Here is a 15,495-nt window from a genome sequence, read left to right on the forward strand (position 1 = left end):
AAATGCGCCATGCTAGAGTAATATGAACTAGTGTAGAGTAGCAGTCTAGGTTAATATGAGATAGGCTAAGACTTTGACCTCTAGTTCCTAAATTTTCCTAAATTGAGACCATTGTAAACAAATTTCCCTGGGAGGTTGTTGAAAGTACCTCAACGGAAACAAATCAGAGCTATGAACCAGAATTTTGGTGGTCTATGGACCCCTTTTCAAAACAGTATTCTTAAATGCATAAACTACCTAGAGTTACAAAGGAAATTAATAATGTTAACATACAGTTACCAGAAATACTAAAAAGTGAGTTTGTGTTATAATTATGTGGTAAGTGGTAGCATCTAAGATGGCTGTCAATGATCCTGTGCTTCTGGTATTCCTGCCTTCTATAATTCCCTTCTCTAGTAACTTAGTTCTTAAAAAGGAAATACAGCAAAAGCGATTGGGATATCATTTCCATGATTAGGTAACAAAAAGATTCTGGGCTCCATCTTGCTTGTCCTTGCTGTCTCACTTGCTCGCTTTCATGGAAGCCAGCTGCTGTGTTGTGACCTGCCTTACAGAGAGGCCCACGTGGCAAGGAACTGAGAGATACCCAGTCAACAGCTACCAAGGAATTCAGGCCCCCAGTCCAACAACCTGTGATGAACTGAATACTGCCAATAATCACGTGAGTAAGCTTGGAAGTAGATTTTTTCCCAGTTGAGCCTTGAGATGACTGCAGCCTTGTAAAACCAGATACTGAGCCAGCAGGCCCAGTATCTAGCCAAGCCCAGATTTCTGGCCCACAGAAACTGTGAGACAATAAACATTTGTTGTTTTAAGCCACTAACTTTTGGGGTACTATGTTACACTGCCATAGATAACCAAAGTGGTTATATATTTGCCTCTTTATTAATGCATTAAATAATAAGATCAAGACCTACAGTAATTTTGTAGTAATATAAACAATATTTTGAGATATCTACAACAACTTTAATGGGGTAGAAAATACGTGTGATTCCTATTGAGGAAAAGTCACAGGTATTGCTAATATTCCTGTGGTTTGCTGCATACATTTATGATGGAACAAATGCTAATTTTCAGTTTGAATTTAGTGAAAAAATTATATAACTATATAATATATAATATATATAACTATATAACTATATAGTTTTCTATATATAATATATATGTGTTTTTTTTCTTTGAGGTTCACAGACCCAGGTTAAGAACCATTGACCTAAGTAATAGATCATTTGTAGGAACTTCCAAAACTCTTATCACCAACTATCTGATACAGAATCAAAGTTCAGGTAATAAACATACACTATGGCCACTGCTAACGTTATTAGCCTACAGCTGAATATGACTTTGTATCCCCTTCCTCCACTTATTCCCTCTTCTTATGCTAAATGTAGGCAGACAGGCTAAAATTGTAGGCCAGAGAGGATGAGAAAACTCATGATGAAAACCTTTTTAGCACTCAATTTATCTAATTTTTGTTTTTACCATTTGAAATTGTTAGCTCCTTGATCAGAAGAACTCTTTGGTATTACTTTTACTCTCTTAGGCCTACCACATAGTAAATAAAAATGAATGCCAAATGGCAGTAGTACATAATAATAAAAGGACAGCTATTGATAAAACCCTTCCACCAAATGAATAAAGCAACTTTTCCATTTATGCAATTTTGCAGCTGTGGGATATACCCAAAGCAGTATTTAGAGGGCTAACTATTGTTTTAAATGCACTTCACAGAAAACACAAAAATGAAAACAAATGAACAAAGCTTTCAACTCAGGAAACCTGAAAGAGAAAACAAAATAAATTCAAAGGAAGAAGGAAGATATAAAACTTAGAGCAGAAGCCCCTCCATTACCCTTATGTCCACCAAGGAATGTAAATCAAATATATAATCATTCCCATATATACCTCTGTTTTTCAAATGTATGTAAATTTTGTTATGATTAATAATTTAAAATATAATTTTAAAGATAAAGGCAGAAATTAACTATTAAAATTGACAATAACCAAAAACTGATTCTTTGGAAAAGTAAAGGAAATAGAAAAAAGCTTGACAAGATTAATCCAGGGAAAACAAAAAGACACAAACAGTAACAATGATAATGGAGATGCGACTACAGATAAGGAGACTTTAAAGAGCATAAAAGTTTATGATATGCAGTGTTATGCCAATAGATTTAAAAAGGAGAGAGAATAGGTGCTTTTTCATTCTCCTGGAAGTCTCTCCTGATGAAAAGCTAGTAAAGTTTTTACCATGGAAAAAAATTGAAAGTTTACAAGATTTTTTAAAAAGCTGAATGGGCCTTTCCAGTTTGAGACTAAAGGTGCTTGACTCCTGGCTCCTCTTCTCATATCCATGACTTTCAAAAGGACTCTAACCAACACCAGACAACTAAGTGCAGTTGAGTTTGTTTGAAAATGAAGACTCTATTTTACTAGCTGCATGGGACTTTCACTGGGCCATTTAATCATGCACATGACAATCCATTCAGAGCTATCACCAGACTGTCTTCTGCAAATTACTTTATAAACCTGCAAACAGTGATTTCTAATTGATCCCTGATTTCTTTTTTAACTGACTTGACTAGACTGAAAAAAGGCTGAATCACATTAGAGATTTTTTAGCATTAATTTTTCTTGATATTATGGATTGACATCCCTCAGTTCACATTTGACATTACATCACAATCACATATAGGGTCACTCTTGAAAAAGTATGTCTCTGAAGATTTGATATTCATGGTTTTAAAAATTCTAAACCATTACTTGCAACAGTTTCCACTGTGTTAAAACAGTTGAACTTCCTTTTCAGTTATCTCCTCCCACTAGAGAATGTGAACTTCAGTGCAAGCTACTAGAAGTGACTCAAAGGCAATGCACACTTTACATTTCTGAGCCTGTTACCAAACTACCATCCAGAGGTTACACCAATTTCCACGCTACCAGCAGGCAGTGCAAGAAAATTCCCATTTCCCCACATGCTTGCTCACATTGGGTTTTGTTTATATTTTTAATCCAGCCAGTGAAAGAAAGATTAAGACCTTGACAGGAAAGCCACTTCACAGGCATGCAATCTATGTTCCTCTTCTTCCTTTCAGCTCTGGCCTTAGGGTTGGGGATAAGGCTATGTAGGGAAGTCAGTTACAAAACCTGTGGCTTGTTTAAATGTAGCGAATTCTAGTAGACTCTGGGGCAGGCAAGATCATTCTTGGTGTCAGCTGGTGCTGTGTTGATAATTTTGGCTGAATGATTTTATAAAGCTACAGAGAGGAATTGTCGGGGAGAAGTTACTGGGTGTGCTTCTCATTCATTCTGCTATACTCTCCAACCTCCCCAGGAATCAGGTGATTGCTTTCAGTGGGTTAGCTTCATGCATTTTTATGCTGATTTGATTTCCTGGAGAAAATAACCCAAATAGGGCTTTCAAGGAATTTTTTTTTCTCTGATTAGACAACACAGGGCCTTGTGGAGAAGGTTAAGAAATTGTTGTCGTTGTTGTTGTTATTGAGACAAGATCTAACCATGTTACCCAGGCTGGAGTGCTGTGGCTATTCACAGGTGTGATTATGGCATACTGCAGGCTCAAACTCCTGGGCCTAAGTGATCCTCCTGCCTCAGCATCCTGAGTAACCGAGACTCCAGGTGTGTGCTACCATGCCCAGCTAAGATTTATCTTCATATAATAGCAATAGGAAGCTGTTGCAGAGCTTTGGGCAGAGGCGTTTTATTTACAAGTATTAAGTTGTATATTGCAAGCTGTCTGGGGCAAGAGTACCTTGGCAAGCAGAAATGAATATCTGGTCTACTCACGGTATGCCCTACCAGGGCTGAATGCTACAAAGGTTATCAGATAAATTGGATAAATTAAAATCAGGTAAATCAATCATTGTATTCATCAAGTAAATTTCCGATTTGACATCCCATGTAGATTTTCTTATGAGGTGAGAGTATGTCAATTAGCCAATAGAAATTTTTGGTTTGCTTGGCAATTACATTTCTCATTATAAATTCCCACTCTCAAATTGCCACATGTTCTCCTCTCAGTTAGACTACCTTTACTCTGTATTGGTTTCTCTGAGTTTGGTCACCTCTGACAAAGTTAAATTTCTGGACATGAAAAGCTAAGTATCAAGCTCTGACTATCCTAAGCAATCCAGACACAATCTCTTGTTGACATCTTTGTGTTGTTACTCTCAGACTACAACAGTTCCTAGGGTAGAATTATGATGAAGTAAAATTCTTATAACAAGATTAATATGCATACTTCCTGGGAAATTTTAATATATTAAAAATGTTTATAAATAGACTTGTTTTACAACTTGAAATGCCTATCAAAAGCCCCACTCACATATGTAAAATGGTCATTTACATAAAATGGTTCGCTCTTAGGTCAGCTTTCCTGGGAAGTCTGAAATACTCAGATTCATGTGCAGGAGATGTATTGGAAAGTGGTCTCTGGATCAACTCAGGTGAGAGAGAGAAGACAGCAAGATCAGGCAAAGAGAAGTTGAAATATAATGCAGTTGCAACAGAGGCTTCAGCCTCTCCCACAAGGGGCTCTGGAGTAGGGATGGCTCTTCAGAGTTGTCCCTGTTGAGGCACAGGACCAGGTCTTTGTACCCCAACCTCAATCAGTCATTGGATGTGGGAGATAAAGCCCACCTGGCGAGGGCAGTAACTGGAGAAAGACTCGGCTGGGGACTCTGAAAAGCCAGCAGTTCCGGTGGCTGTAGTAATGACAGCTGCAATCCTAGAAGGTGGATTTTGGTGGTGCACCACAGCATCTGCTACCAGCCCACTGAAAGCTGCTTCCTCTATCTTCAGTTTGTTATATTGCAGATGCCAATAAAACAGTCATAAAAGCTGCTCCAGCCTGGGTGTGGTGACTCATACTTGTAATCTCAACACTTTGAGAGGCTGAAGTGGGAGGATCACTTGAGCCCAGGAGTTCGAGACGAGCCTGGGCAACATAGAGAGACTACAGCTCTACAAAAAAAAGTAAAAATGATAGTGGTGCCATGCACCTGTAGTCCCAACTACTTGGGAGGCTGAGGTGGAAGGACGCTTGAGCCCAGGAGGTCCAGGCTGCAGTGAGCTGCGATGGCACCACTGCACTTCAGCCTAGGTGACAGGGGACCCTGCCTCAAAAAATAAAAAATAAAAATGAAACTACTCCTTAAGAATGTCCCATTCTGCCTCCTGGTGTGCTGTACTAAGGTCACATCACTTCTATATTACCCTGCTTACCCTCAATCTAATCATGAAGAAACAAAGTGGATATTTGACAAATTAACTGACCTGTACTATTCAAAATGCAAATGTCATGAAAAGCAAAGATCAACCAAAACTCTGTTCCCAATTTTAAAAGATTAAAGCCATAGTACAACTAAATGCAATGTGTAATTCCCAATTAGACCCTTGACTAAAATTTTTTTTTTTTAACTATTATTTGACAGAAAAGACATTGTTGAGACAACTGGCGAAATATGATTAAGATCTGTAAGTTAGATAATGTTAACATAAATTTTCTGGTTTTGATCATCGTTCTGTGGTATAAGAGAATCTCCTTGCTCTTAAGAAATACAGCAGCATTTAAGTATAAAAAGGTAAGATGTTCTGCTTAAGCAGTATTATTTAATTTTATCTCAAATATTCCCAGTTTTGCCCCATGAAAAAACTTCGGTGTCTGTCAGTGGAGAGGAACATGACATTTTCAGTAACTAGGACTAATTGTGCCGCACAGAAAAAATGTGTTTACCTGGAATGCCTACCAGGAGAATAGATGTTGTTTTCTAAAAGGGCCCTTTCTTATAGCTTTTTACAAGATCCAGGTGGCTTCACTTTTTTTAGACTTGTACAGCTACCTCCTTCCTGCCTATGCATTTTGTTATTTAGGTCCAAAGGCTGGTTTCACTTACATTCTCTCTGATTTTTTTTTAAAAGAACAATTTGTTGTGTACTAGTTCCTTATGATGGAAGTATTGTTAGTGAACTTCCATGGGGATTACAGTATCTAAATAATCTATGTTCAATCAGTAAGAGGCTTTGAATCCTGCTGCATCCTTCAGTGTGAAATAATATTGCTATAAACCTTTACAATCACTTGACGTTTTCATCAAAGGATCCCAAAGCTATTTATAAGCGTTAATTTAGCAATTCAACACACCTGTGAGCACATTGAATCTTCTCATTTTAAAGATTGATTCAACTAAAAAATTAAAAGGATAGTTGATAGATGTATGCAAATAATGTATATGTCTTATATGGGATATAAAATACATTAGAAAACAATTTGAGCATGAGGATTAGGCCTAAGCCCATTATTTACTTATTTATATATTTCCAGTATACATAGGGTGAACAAATCCTCCCAGTTTGTCTGTGACTTTGTTAGTTTTAGCACAGAAAATCCTGTGTCCTGGAAATTCCCTCAATTCCAGACAAACCAGAATATTTGGTTACCCTAAATATACCTTCTGTTTTTATTTTAAGTTAAATTAATAAATATTAACTATATACTGTAAGATCCAGGCATGGTGGCTCACATCTGTAATCCCAGCACTTTGGGAGGCTGAGGCAGGAGGATTGTTTGAGGTCAGGAGTTAAGACCAGCCCAGCAACATAGTGAGACCCTGTCTCTCTCTACGTAAATTTTCTTAAAAATAGCCGGGCATGGTACTGTGCACCTATAGTCCCAGCTACTCAGGAGGCTGATGTGGAGGATCACTTGAGCCCAGGAATTCAAGGTTATAGAGAGATATCTATGTTCGTGCCACTGTGCTCCAGCCTGGATGACAGAGTGAGACCCTGTCTCTAAAACAACTAAAGTTATAGACTGGTGAGCTCACTTGTAAACTTAAACTCACACTCTCTTAGTGAGACTTATGAAATTTACATGGGCTTTTTCATTTTCCACCTAAATTTTTAAATTTTTTAAAGAAATGAATATGTAAATAGTGATACAAAATAAAATTATGTGTTGTTCTCAACTTCTTGTGAGCCCAGTCTTAAAATTCATAACACTAAGAAATAAGTTATTAAAGTTCAGGGCTTGAAACTTCATAATGGAAAGGTTCATTAGGAAAAACATAAAATATCAAAAAACACATCAACAGAATTCTCAGAGATGTTGTGAGGAATAATAAACTCTGGGGACAAATACCATATATATATAAAATATCACATATGCAGAGGGATTATGGCCTGAGAGGGAGTAGACCAGATGGCCAAAACTCTTTAGAGTTCTATTTTCATGGGCTAGAAAGTGAAATGAAAATCCATGATTATTTGAAGGTCTGTAAATGGAACTATCACTTTTTTCCTACTCGCCTCTTCCACGTTTGGTAGAATGTCAGGTAGCCAGGCCCTTATCTGCGATCCATGTCCCCCTCGCGGTGGTAAGGTGGTCAGATGAAATACAAGATGTTCAGTTCCGTTTGAATTTCATATACACAATGAATTGTTTTTTAGTGTTAAGGGTGTCCCTAAGTATTGCATGGAACATACAGTACTATTAATATATAATGGTTTCTTTTTTGTCTGAAATTCAAATTGAACTGGTTGACCATTTTTCCCCCCCTAAATCTGGCAACCCTACTTCTTGGTCACAAAGTGGAGGATTTTTTTTTTTTAATAGAAAGAGAACAAGAGCAGCAAGTGTATGTGTTAGACTTCCATAGTGCTTCCCCTTTCATTCAGCAATCTAGGGGCCAACCAGTGTATTGGCTGGATCCAGAAGTAAAGTCTGCCAGTAAAGTCTGGAAATCCCATCCATATTCACAATTAAATTTTCTCTTATCCCATTCTTAAATATGAATAGATAATGGGCCTTTTCATGAAAGTCCATAATATTAAAGAGAGAATTCAAGATAAATAAATAAATAAATAAATAAATAAGGTGATCCTGGAGAAAACAACTAATGCATGGAATAGGTTGGAACTTTTTAAAGATATATATATATATATATATATATATATATATCTTTATATATGTTTATATATCTTTATATATAAAGTATATATGGTGTTTTATATATCTATATATATAAAGTATATATAGTGTTTTATATATATATATCAATTTCAGAGAAATTGAGATGACACTGTGTTATGGGTGGAATCATGTCCCCCCCAAATTCATAAGCTGAAGTTCCAACTCCCAGTACTTAGAATGTGACAGTACTTGGAGGCAGGGTCTTTAAAGAGGTAATTTTAGGTATGTGCCCAAAAGAAAGGAAATCAGTATATCGAAGAGATATCTGCACTCCCATGATTGTTGCAGCACTGTTCACAATAGCCAAGATTTGGAGGCAGCCTAAGTGTCCATCAACAGATGAATGGACAAAGAAAATGTGATGCATATACACAATGGAGTACTATTCAGCCATAAAAAAGAATGAGATCCTGTCATTTGCAACAACATGGATAGAACTGGAGATCATTACATTAAGTGAAATAATCCAGGCACAGAAAGACAAACAGCACATATTCTCACCTATTTGGGGAAGCTAAAAAATTAAAACAATTGAACTCATGGAGATAGAGAGTAGAGGGTTACCAGAGGCTAAGAAAGGTAGTTGGGGCAGGGGGATGGTGAGGGGAAAATAGTGATTGTTAATGGGTACAAAAAATAGAATGAATAAGAACTAGTATTTGATAGCAAAACAGGGTGATTATAGTCAATAATAATTTAACTGTACATTTAAAAATAACAAGAGAATATAATTGAATTGTTTGAAATACAAAGGATAAATGCTTGAGGTGATGGATATCCATTTATCTGATGTGATGCCTGTATCAAAATATCTCACGTAACCCATCAATACATACACCTACTATGTACCCACAATTTGTTTTAATTTGGCAGGGAAAAAAAAAAGAGGTAATTAAGTAAAAATGGGCCCTTATCCAATTTTACTACTGTCTTTATAAGAAGAGATTAGAACATAGCCATGTACAGAGAAAAGATGATGTAAAGACACAGGGAGAAGACGGCTATCTATGAACTAAGGGAGAGGCCTTGGAAGACACCAGCCCTTCTGACACCTTGATCTCAGATTTCTAGCCTCTGGAATTGTGAGAAAACAAGTTTCTGTTGTGCCCACCCAGTCTGTGGAACTTTGTTATGGAAGCCCTAGCAGATCAACGTACACTGTATTCCTAAAATAGGAATATATGCTTTGGAAAAGGAAAAATCAGAAAACAAATCTTACTCTTGGAATTTGAAAATACAGCTGACAAAAAATATGTAAAATCTTGGAAAGTAATGTAAGGAAATCTTGCAAAAGTGAAAAATAGGTGAGAAGGTTAAGAAATAAGGGATCATTCACATTAAGAGGAGAGGAATTTGCTCAACTCATAGGTATTTGAGGGTACAAACCCATGGCAGGGCTCAGCTCTAAAACTGTCTTATCTAAGATTCCTTCTATGAAACAGAGTTCCATCAAAGTCAATTTAAAAAGAGCTTATGTGGAAACTAATAATTATTGCTGTACTTTGTACAAATAATCAGGCCAAGTATAATAAAGCAAATCAGTCTTACCATGATTTGTCTTTAGTAAAAATGGGAAACTGGAGAGAGACATACTATGCTTCAAGAACTATGGACACTTGTTATTAAATTCTAGTCTCATCCGTTGTTTTTAAGTTTGTTTCTGCAATTTAGGCTAATGCTGCTTATTCCTGTGAACCAACAAGTGATCTCTGACTGCTGCTCGGAAGAAACAAGAAGGATGGGTAATGTAAAAATCTGGATCAGTATTCTAATTCTGGGCACATTGGAATCAGCTAGTGACCCCATATCAGCTTGGTTCCAACAGTTGCCCAGTTCATGGAGAGCCTTCTCACTTAGTTTACTTGGGATAATTTTCCTTATTTTGGTTTACTCTTGTGGAATATATTGCTGTTGTACTCTTTGTGTGGAAATGCAGAATAAGCTTACTTAACATTTTCTTACACTGAAATACTTATTAATCTTCCAGATATTACCTTTTGTCAGAACTCAAGAGTCATGAATGACCCTCACCATACTGACGTTTTCTGACCGAGTTCCTCTCTACCTTGAATACGAGAGACCCTAATAGTTACACAGGAATATCATCACATCTATTCAGGCTGAAGAAGTTAGAGAAGATTAATCTTCGTTCCTCTGCAACCCTTAGGGTTAAGGGTTCTCTTAGAAAAAGGAGTGGGGAGCTGGGCAGGATGGCTCATGCTGTAATCCCAGCACTTTGGGAGGCCGACGTGGGTGGATCACCTGAGGTCAGGAGTTTGAGACCAGCCTGGCCTACATGGCAAAACCCTATCTCTACTAAAAATACAAAAATTAGCCAGATGTGGTGGCAGGTGCCTGTAATCCCAGCTACTCGGGAGGCTGAGGCGGGAGAATTGCTTGAACCATGGAGCAGAGGTTGCAGTGAGCTGAGGTTGCACCACTGGCCTCCAACCTGGGCCACAGAGTGAGACTCCGTCTCAAAAAAAAAAAAGAAAGAAAGAAAAGAAAAGAAAAGGGAGAGGGGAAATGTCAGAGGTGTTTAAACCAGAGCAACTCCTTCTTGAATAGGGGCTGGGTAAAATGAGGCTGAGACCTACTGGGCTGCATTCCCAGATGGTTAAGGCATTCTAAGTCACAGGATGAGACAGGAGATAGCACAAGATACAGGTCATAAAGACCTTGCTGATAAAACAAGTTGCAGTAAAGAAACCAGCCAAAACCCACCAAAACCAATATGGCCACCTCTTGTCGTCCTCACTGTTACACTCCCACCAGTGCCATGACAGTTTACAAGTGCCATGGAAACATTAGGAAGTTACCCTATATGGTCTGAAAAGGGGAGGCATGAATAATCCACCCCTGTTTAGCATATCATCAAGAAATAACCATAAAAATGGGCAACCAGCAGCCCTTGGGGCTACTCTATGGAGTAGCCATTCTTTTATTCCTTTACTCTCCTAATAAATTTGCATGAGAGAAGGAAGGAAGGAAGGAGGGAAGGAAGGAAGGAAGGAAGGAAGGAAGGAAGGAAGGAAGGAAGGAAGGAAAGAAGGAAGGAAAGGAGGGAGGGAGGGAGGGAGGGACTTGCATTCACTTTAAGAGAAAGAAGAAAGAAAGAGAAGAGAGAAAGAGAGAGGGAGGGAGGGAGGAAGGGAGAGAAGGGGAGAGGGAGAGGGAAGGAGAGGAGAGGAGAGGAGAGAGGAGAGGAGAGGAGAGGAGAAGAGGGAAAGAAAATTTCAGAAAGTCCAAAGTGGCTACAGAGCATTTCAGAAAGAAAGAATAGCAAAATAATAGAAAAGCTAAATGAAAGAACAAACTCTCTTCAAGTTGAAAAAGCCCTTTGATCGCAGAGCAGGATGAGTGAAGGAAGAAAAGGAGAGAGAGAAGGAAAGAAAGGGAGGGAGGAAAGAAAGAAAAATCCTAGGTATATTACTGAGAATGCATAAAGATAAAACCCTAAAAGCTTCTAGAAAGGAAGTTCAAACACACACACACACACACACACACACACACACACACACCCATCACCATCAAAGGAATGAACGTCAGAGTAGCTGCCAGAATTCAAAGAGAAATGAGTTTCAACCCAGAAGCCTATGGCCAGGCAAACTATCAATTAGGTTGAGGCAGAATACAGATGTTGTCAAATATGTAAGGATTTGGAAATTTTATTCCCAATGCATCCTTCCTTAGAAAGTCATTTGAATATATTCTCTGGCAAAATGGAGAAATGGAAGTCCATGGGTCCTATCGAGGAAAGCAGTGAAGGGAAGTGCCAGGATAGCATTCTATTTAGCAAGTTTGAGAGAGAAACTCCTTCATTTATTCAGCAAGTATTTATTGTGCACTTGCTACATGCTAGGCGGTCTTCTGGGTGCTGGAGCTACAACAGCAAGTAAGAGAGAAGAGAGACACCACCATGCTTGCCTTCCAATGAGGGACATAGAAAAAATGTAAACAAATACGTGTGTGAGCAAATCGTAGGTATTGATAAATGCCATGATGGAAAATAAAGCAGGGAAAGAAGCGTACTGGTGCAGGTGGAGTGGACAAGCAAAGTCTCTCTGAGGGATGACACTTGGGCTGAGGCCTGAGTGAAATGAGGAACTAACTGGGCCATAGGAAACTCTGGGAGAAATGTATTCCAGGAAGAGGAAACAGAAAGTGTGAGGCCCAGCTGTAGAAATGAGCTTTGTGTGTTTGAAGAGTGAGAAGAAAGTAACTGCTGCAGGAATGTTGGGAGTGAAATAAGTGTGGTAGGAGATGATCTCTGAGGAATAAGCAGGGCCCTTCTCTACTGTGTTGGCTGGGACAAGACGTCATTGGAGAGTTTTGAGCAAGAGCATAAAGTGAGCAGGATAATGGAAGAATATGGGAAAAGGGGGCCTTAATGAGCTAGAAGTATGATTGAAATGATAGAAAGTGTTAAGGATCAGGGCAAACAATAGAAGGAAAAAAATGGAAGACCATGCGAAACTCGAGGGAAAAAGGGTTGTACAAGAAAATCGATATAATCTTAGCACATTACATGGCTCTCCATTGAAAACAATACTATAAGCAATTTTCACTGACTTTTAACTTTTAGGATCAATCTTTCATAAAAGTAAAATATATTTCATTATGTTTGCATAAAAGGTAAGAAGAAGGATGAGGCATTAACAAAATAGGGAGTTGGGAGATCTTATCCATAAGGTTAATGGACAAGAAATAGAGGTTTAATTATTTAAAATTTCAAAAGTAAGCAACCGAAGAACTAAAAATGTTTAGTTAAATATATTGGCAAGAGAGGAGAAAGGTGAGTATAGTTTTGGAAGGGAACTAAATTCTCCATGATCATAGCAGGAAGTCAGTAGACAATGTCTGAAGTTGATCAGTCAATCAAAAATGTAAGTATAAGCGTATTATTTACAGAAGTGCAGGTAACCATCAGAATTACAAGTTCTGACCTCTGGAGAGAGGTCCAGAGAAGAAAAGTGAGGGGCACAGGATTCTTAATTATTATTATAAGTCCTTGAGTCTTTAATTTTTTTCATAGCACATATATTAGTTTGAATTTAAAAACATTTTAGGCCAGGAACAATGGCTCACGCCTGTTATCTCAACACTTAGGGAGGCCAACGTGGGTGGATAACTTGAGGCTGGGACTTCAAGACCAGCCTGGCCAACATGGTGAAACTCCGCCTCTACTAAAAATACAAAAAAATTAGCCTGGTGTAGTGGCACACACTTGTAATCCCAGCTACTCGGGAGACTGAGGCACCAGAATCACTTGAACCCAGGAGGTGGAGGTTGCAGTGAACTGAGATTGCACCATTGCACTCCGGCCTGGGCAACAGAGCTAGACTCTGTCTCAAAAAAAAAAAAAAATTAAATTTTATTATATCAGTCAATCAATCAATCTAGACTCACCAAATCTACTATTTGTGTACATGAAGTCAAGATTTTATTTTATGATCCAGCAATAGGTCCAAGTGAAATAAAATGATCTACTTTTTTTTTTTTTTTTTTTTTGAGACGGAGTTTTACTCTTGTTGCCCAGGCTGGAGTGCAGTGGCACGATCTTGGCTCATTGCAACCTCTGCCTCCTGGATTCAAGTGATTCTATTGCCTCAGCCTCCTGAGTAGCTGGGATTACAGGCACCTGCCACCACACTCAGCTAATTTTGTATTTTCAGTAGAGATGGAGTTTCTCCATGTTGGTTAGGCTGGTCTCGAACTCCCGACCTCAGGTGATCCACCCACCTTAGCCTCCCAAAGTGCTGGGATTACAGGCATGAGCCACCATGCTGGCCAAAATGATCTACTTCTAAAAGATCCACCCTGAAGTGTCTATATATGAATGTAGGAGGATGGGAGTGAAGAAGCATGAAACAGAGCTAGCGGAATAGCACAGGTAGTTAGGAGCATGGCCTCTGGAAGCAGACTCTGTGAATTTGAATCCCAGCTTTGCCTTTCACTAACTGTGTGACCTTGGGAAAGATACTTAACTTCTCTGTTCTTCTGTTTCCTGTAAAATGGGGTGATAAAAGTACCTACCTCATATGGCTTTAAGGACTAAATAGGTTAATCTTTGTAATGTATGGGTAAAACAGTGTCAGCAGGGTGCAGTGGCTCATAATTGTAATCCCAGCAATTTGGGAAGCCTAGACAGGAGGATTGCTTGAGCCCAGGAGTTCAAGACCAGCCTGGGCAACATGGTAAAACCCTAACTATATAAAAAATTTAAAAATTAGCTGGGCATGGTAGCACGCAGCTATAGTCCCAGATACTCAGGAGGCTGAGGTAAGAGAATAGCTTGGGCCCAGGAGGTGGAGGTTGCAGTCCAGCCTGGGTGACAGAGTGAGACCTTGTCTCAAACAACAAAACAAAAAAACGGTGTCTGCACATGGTTGGCATTAAATTCATATTTCTTTAAATTACAAAGCATGGTATGATTCGAGGGCAATAGAAGCGTGTTCCATCCAAATTTCTCTCTCCTACAGGTATGAAATTCCATTATTACAGATTTTGTTGAAGGATTTACAATATTTTAGAATTCTCTGTGAATAAAGAGTTCTCTTGAGAGGAATTACATCTTAAATTCTCATTTGCTGCACACTTGTTTGAATTAATCAAACCCTTTCCAACCTTGATCCTTATCTGAACATAGGGCATCCTTGTTAGGTAGCTGAGATAGGGGAAGGGGCTGGTTTGCCAAAAGAGTAGAAAGCATCAGAAAAGGAGGTGAGAAGCTAGTTCCACAGGGAACTAACTAGGAGGACTCTAGGCAAACAACCTCATATTTTGGCCAAGGACCAGACTTTAACAAATAGTCTTGGCTCCTGTTTCCCTATGGCCTGTCCTATTCCTGTCTGTCTCACACTGACACGTTTGAACCAGGATAGACCAGGGAATGCATTCCGGGTTTGGCATAGGTTCAAGTTATTTATTACCAGACTGAAAAGAAAAAAAAAAAAAAAAAAAAAGCCATGTTGTTTCTGGATCTGTCGTGGGGTCAAACCCCAAGGACTATGTTTTTCACATTTATTTTTGTTCAAGACTCACTGGCCACTGCAATAGACTAGAATCCCAAAGCGTGGTCCCTGAACCAGTTCAGCCTTAAGGGCTTGGGAGGGGCTGTTTGTTCAGGCAGGAAACAGCTCACAGAAACGCAACCCGCCTTTGGGAGTGGTTGCCTTGGGAGACCTTTCAATCCCCTCGGAATGGGGCCTCTGGCTGGCTGACCTCCTCTACTCTTTCCACAAGAACAGTGTCTGCATTTGAGTGGAAAGAACATGTGTACAAGTGAGGACTTGCCCCACTTCAAGATGAGAATTTCTGAGCCACAGACAGTCTGCTTTACGAGTTGATGAAATCTGAAGTGTGGCCTTTTATAGGAAGCTTTTTCAAGATTTTAGGTTTCACTTTGAGAGAAACATGATATACGAGGAAACTGGGCTGGATCAGTCACCGTCTGTATTTGCATTTAACATATAGAAATCATAAAATTTTAAGGCTGGAGAAGA

Source organism: Mandrillus leucophaeus, unplaced genomic scaffold, assembly GCF_000951045.1.
Source record: "Mandrillus leucophaeus isolate KB7577 unplaced genomic scaffold, Mleu.le_1.0 Scaffold686, whole genome shotgun sequence".
NCBI lineage: Eukaryota > Metazoa > Chordata > Mammalia > Primates > Cercopithecidae > Mandrillus > Mandrillus leucophaeus.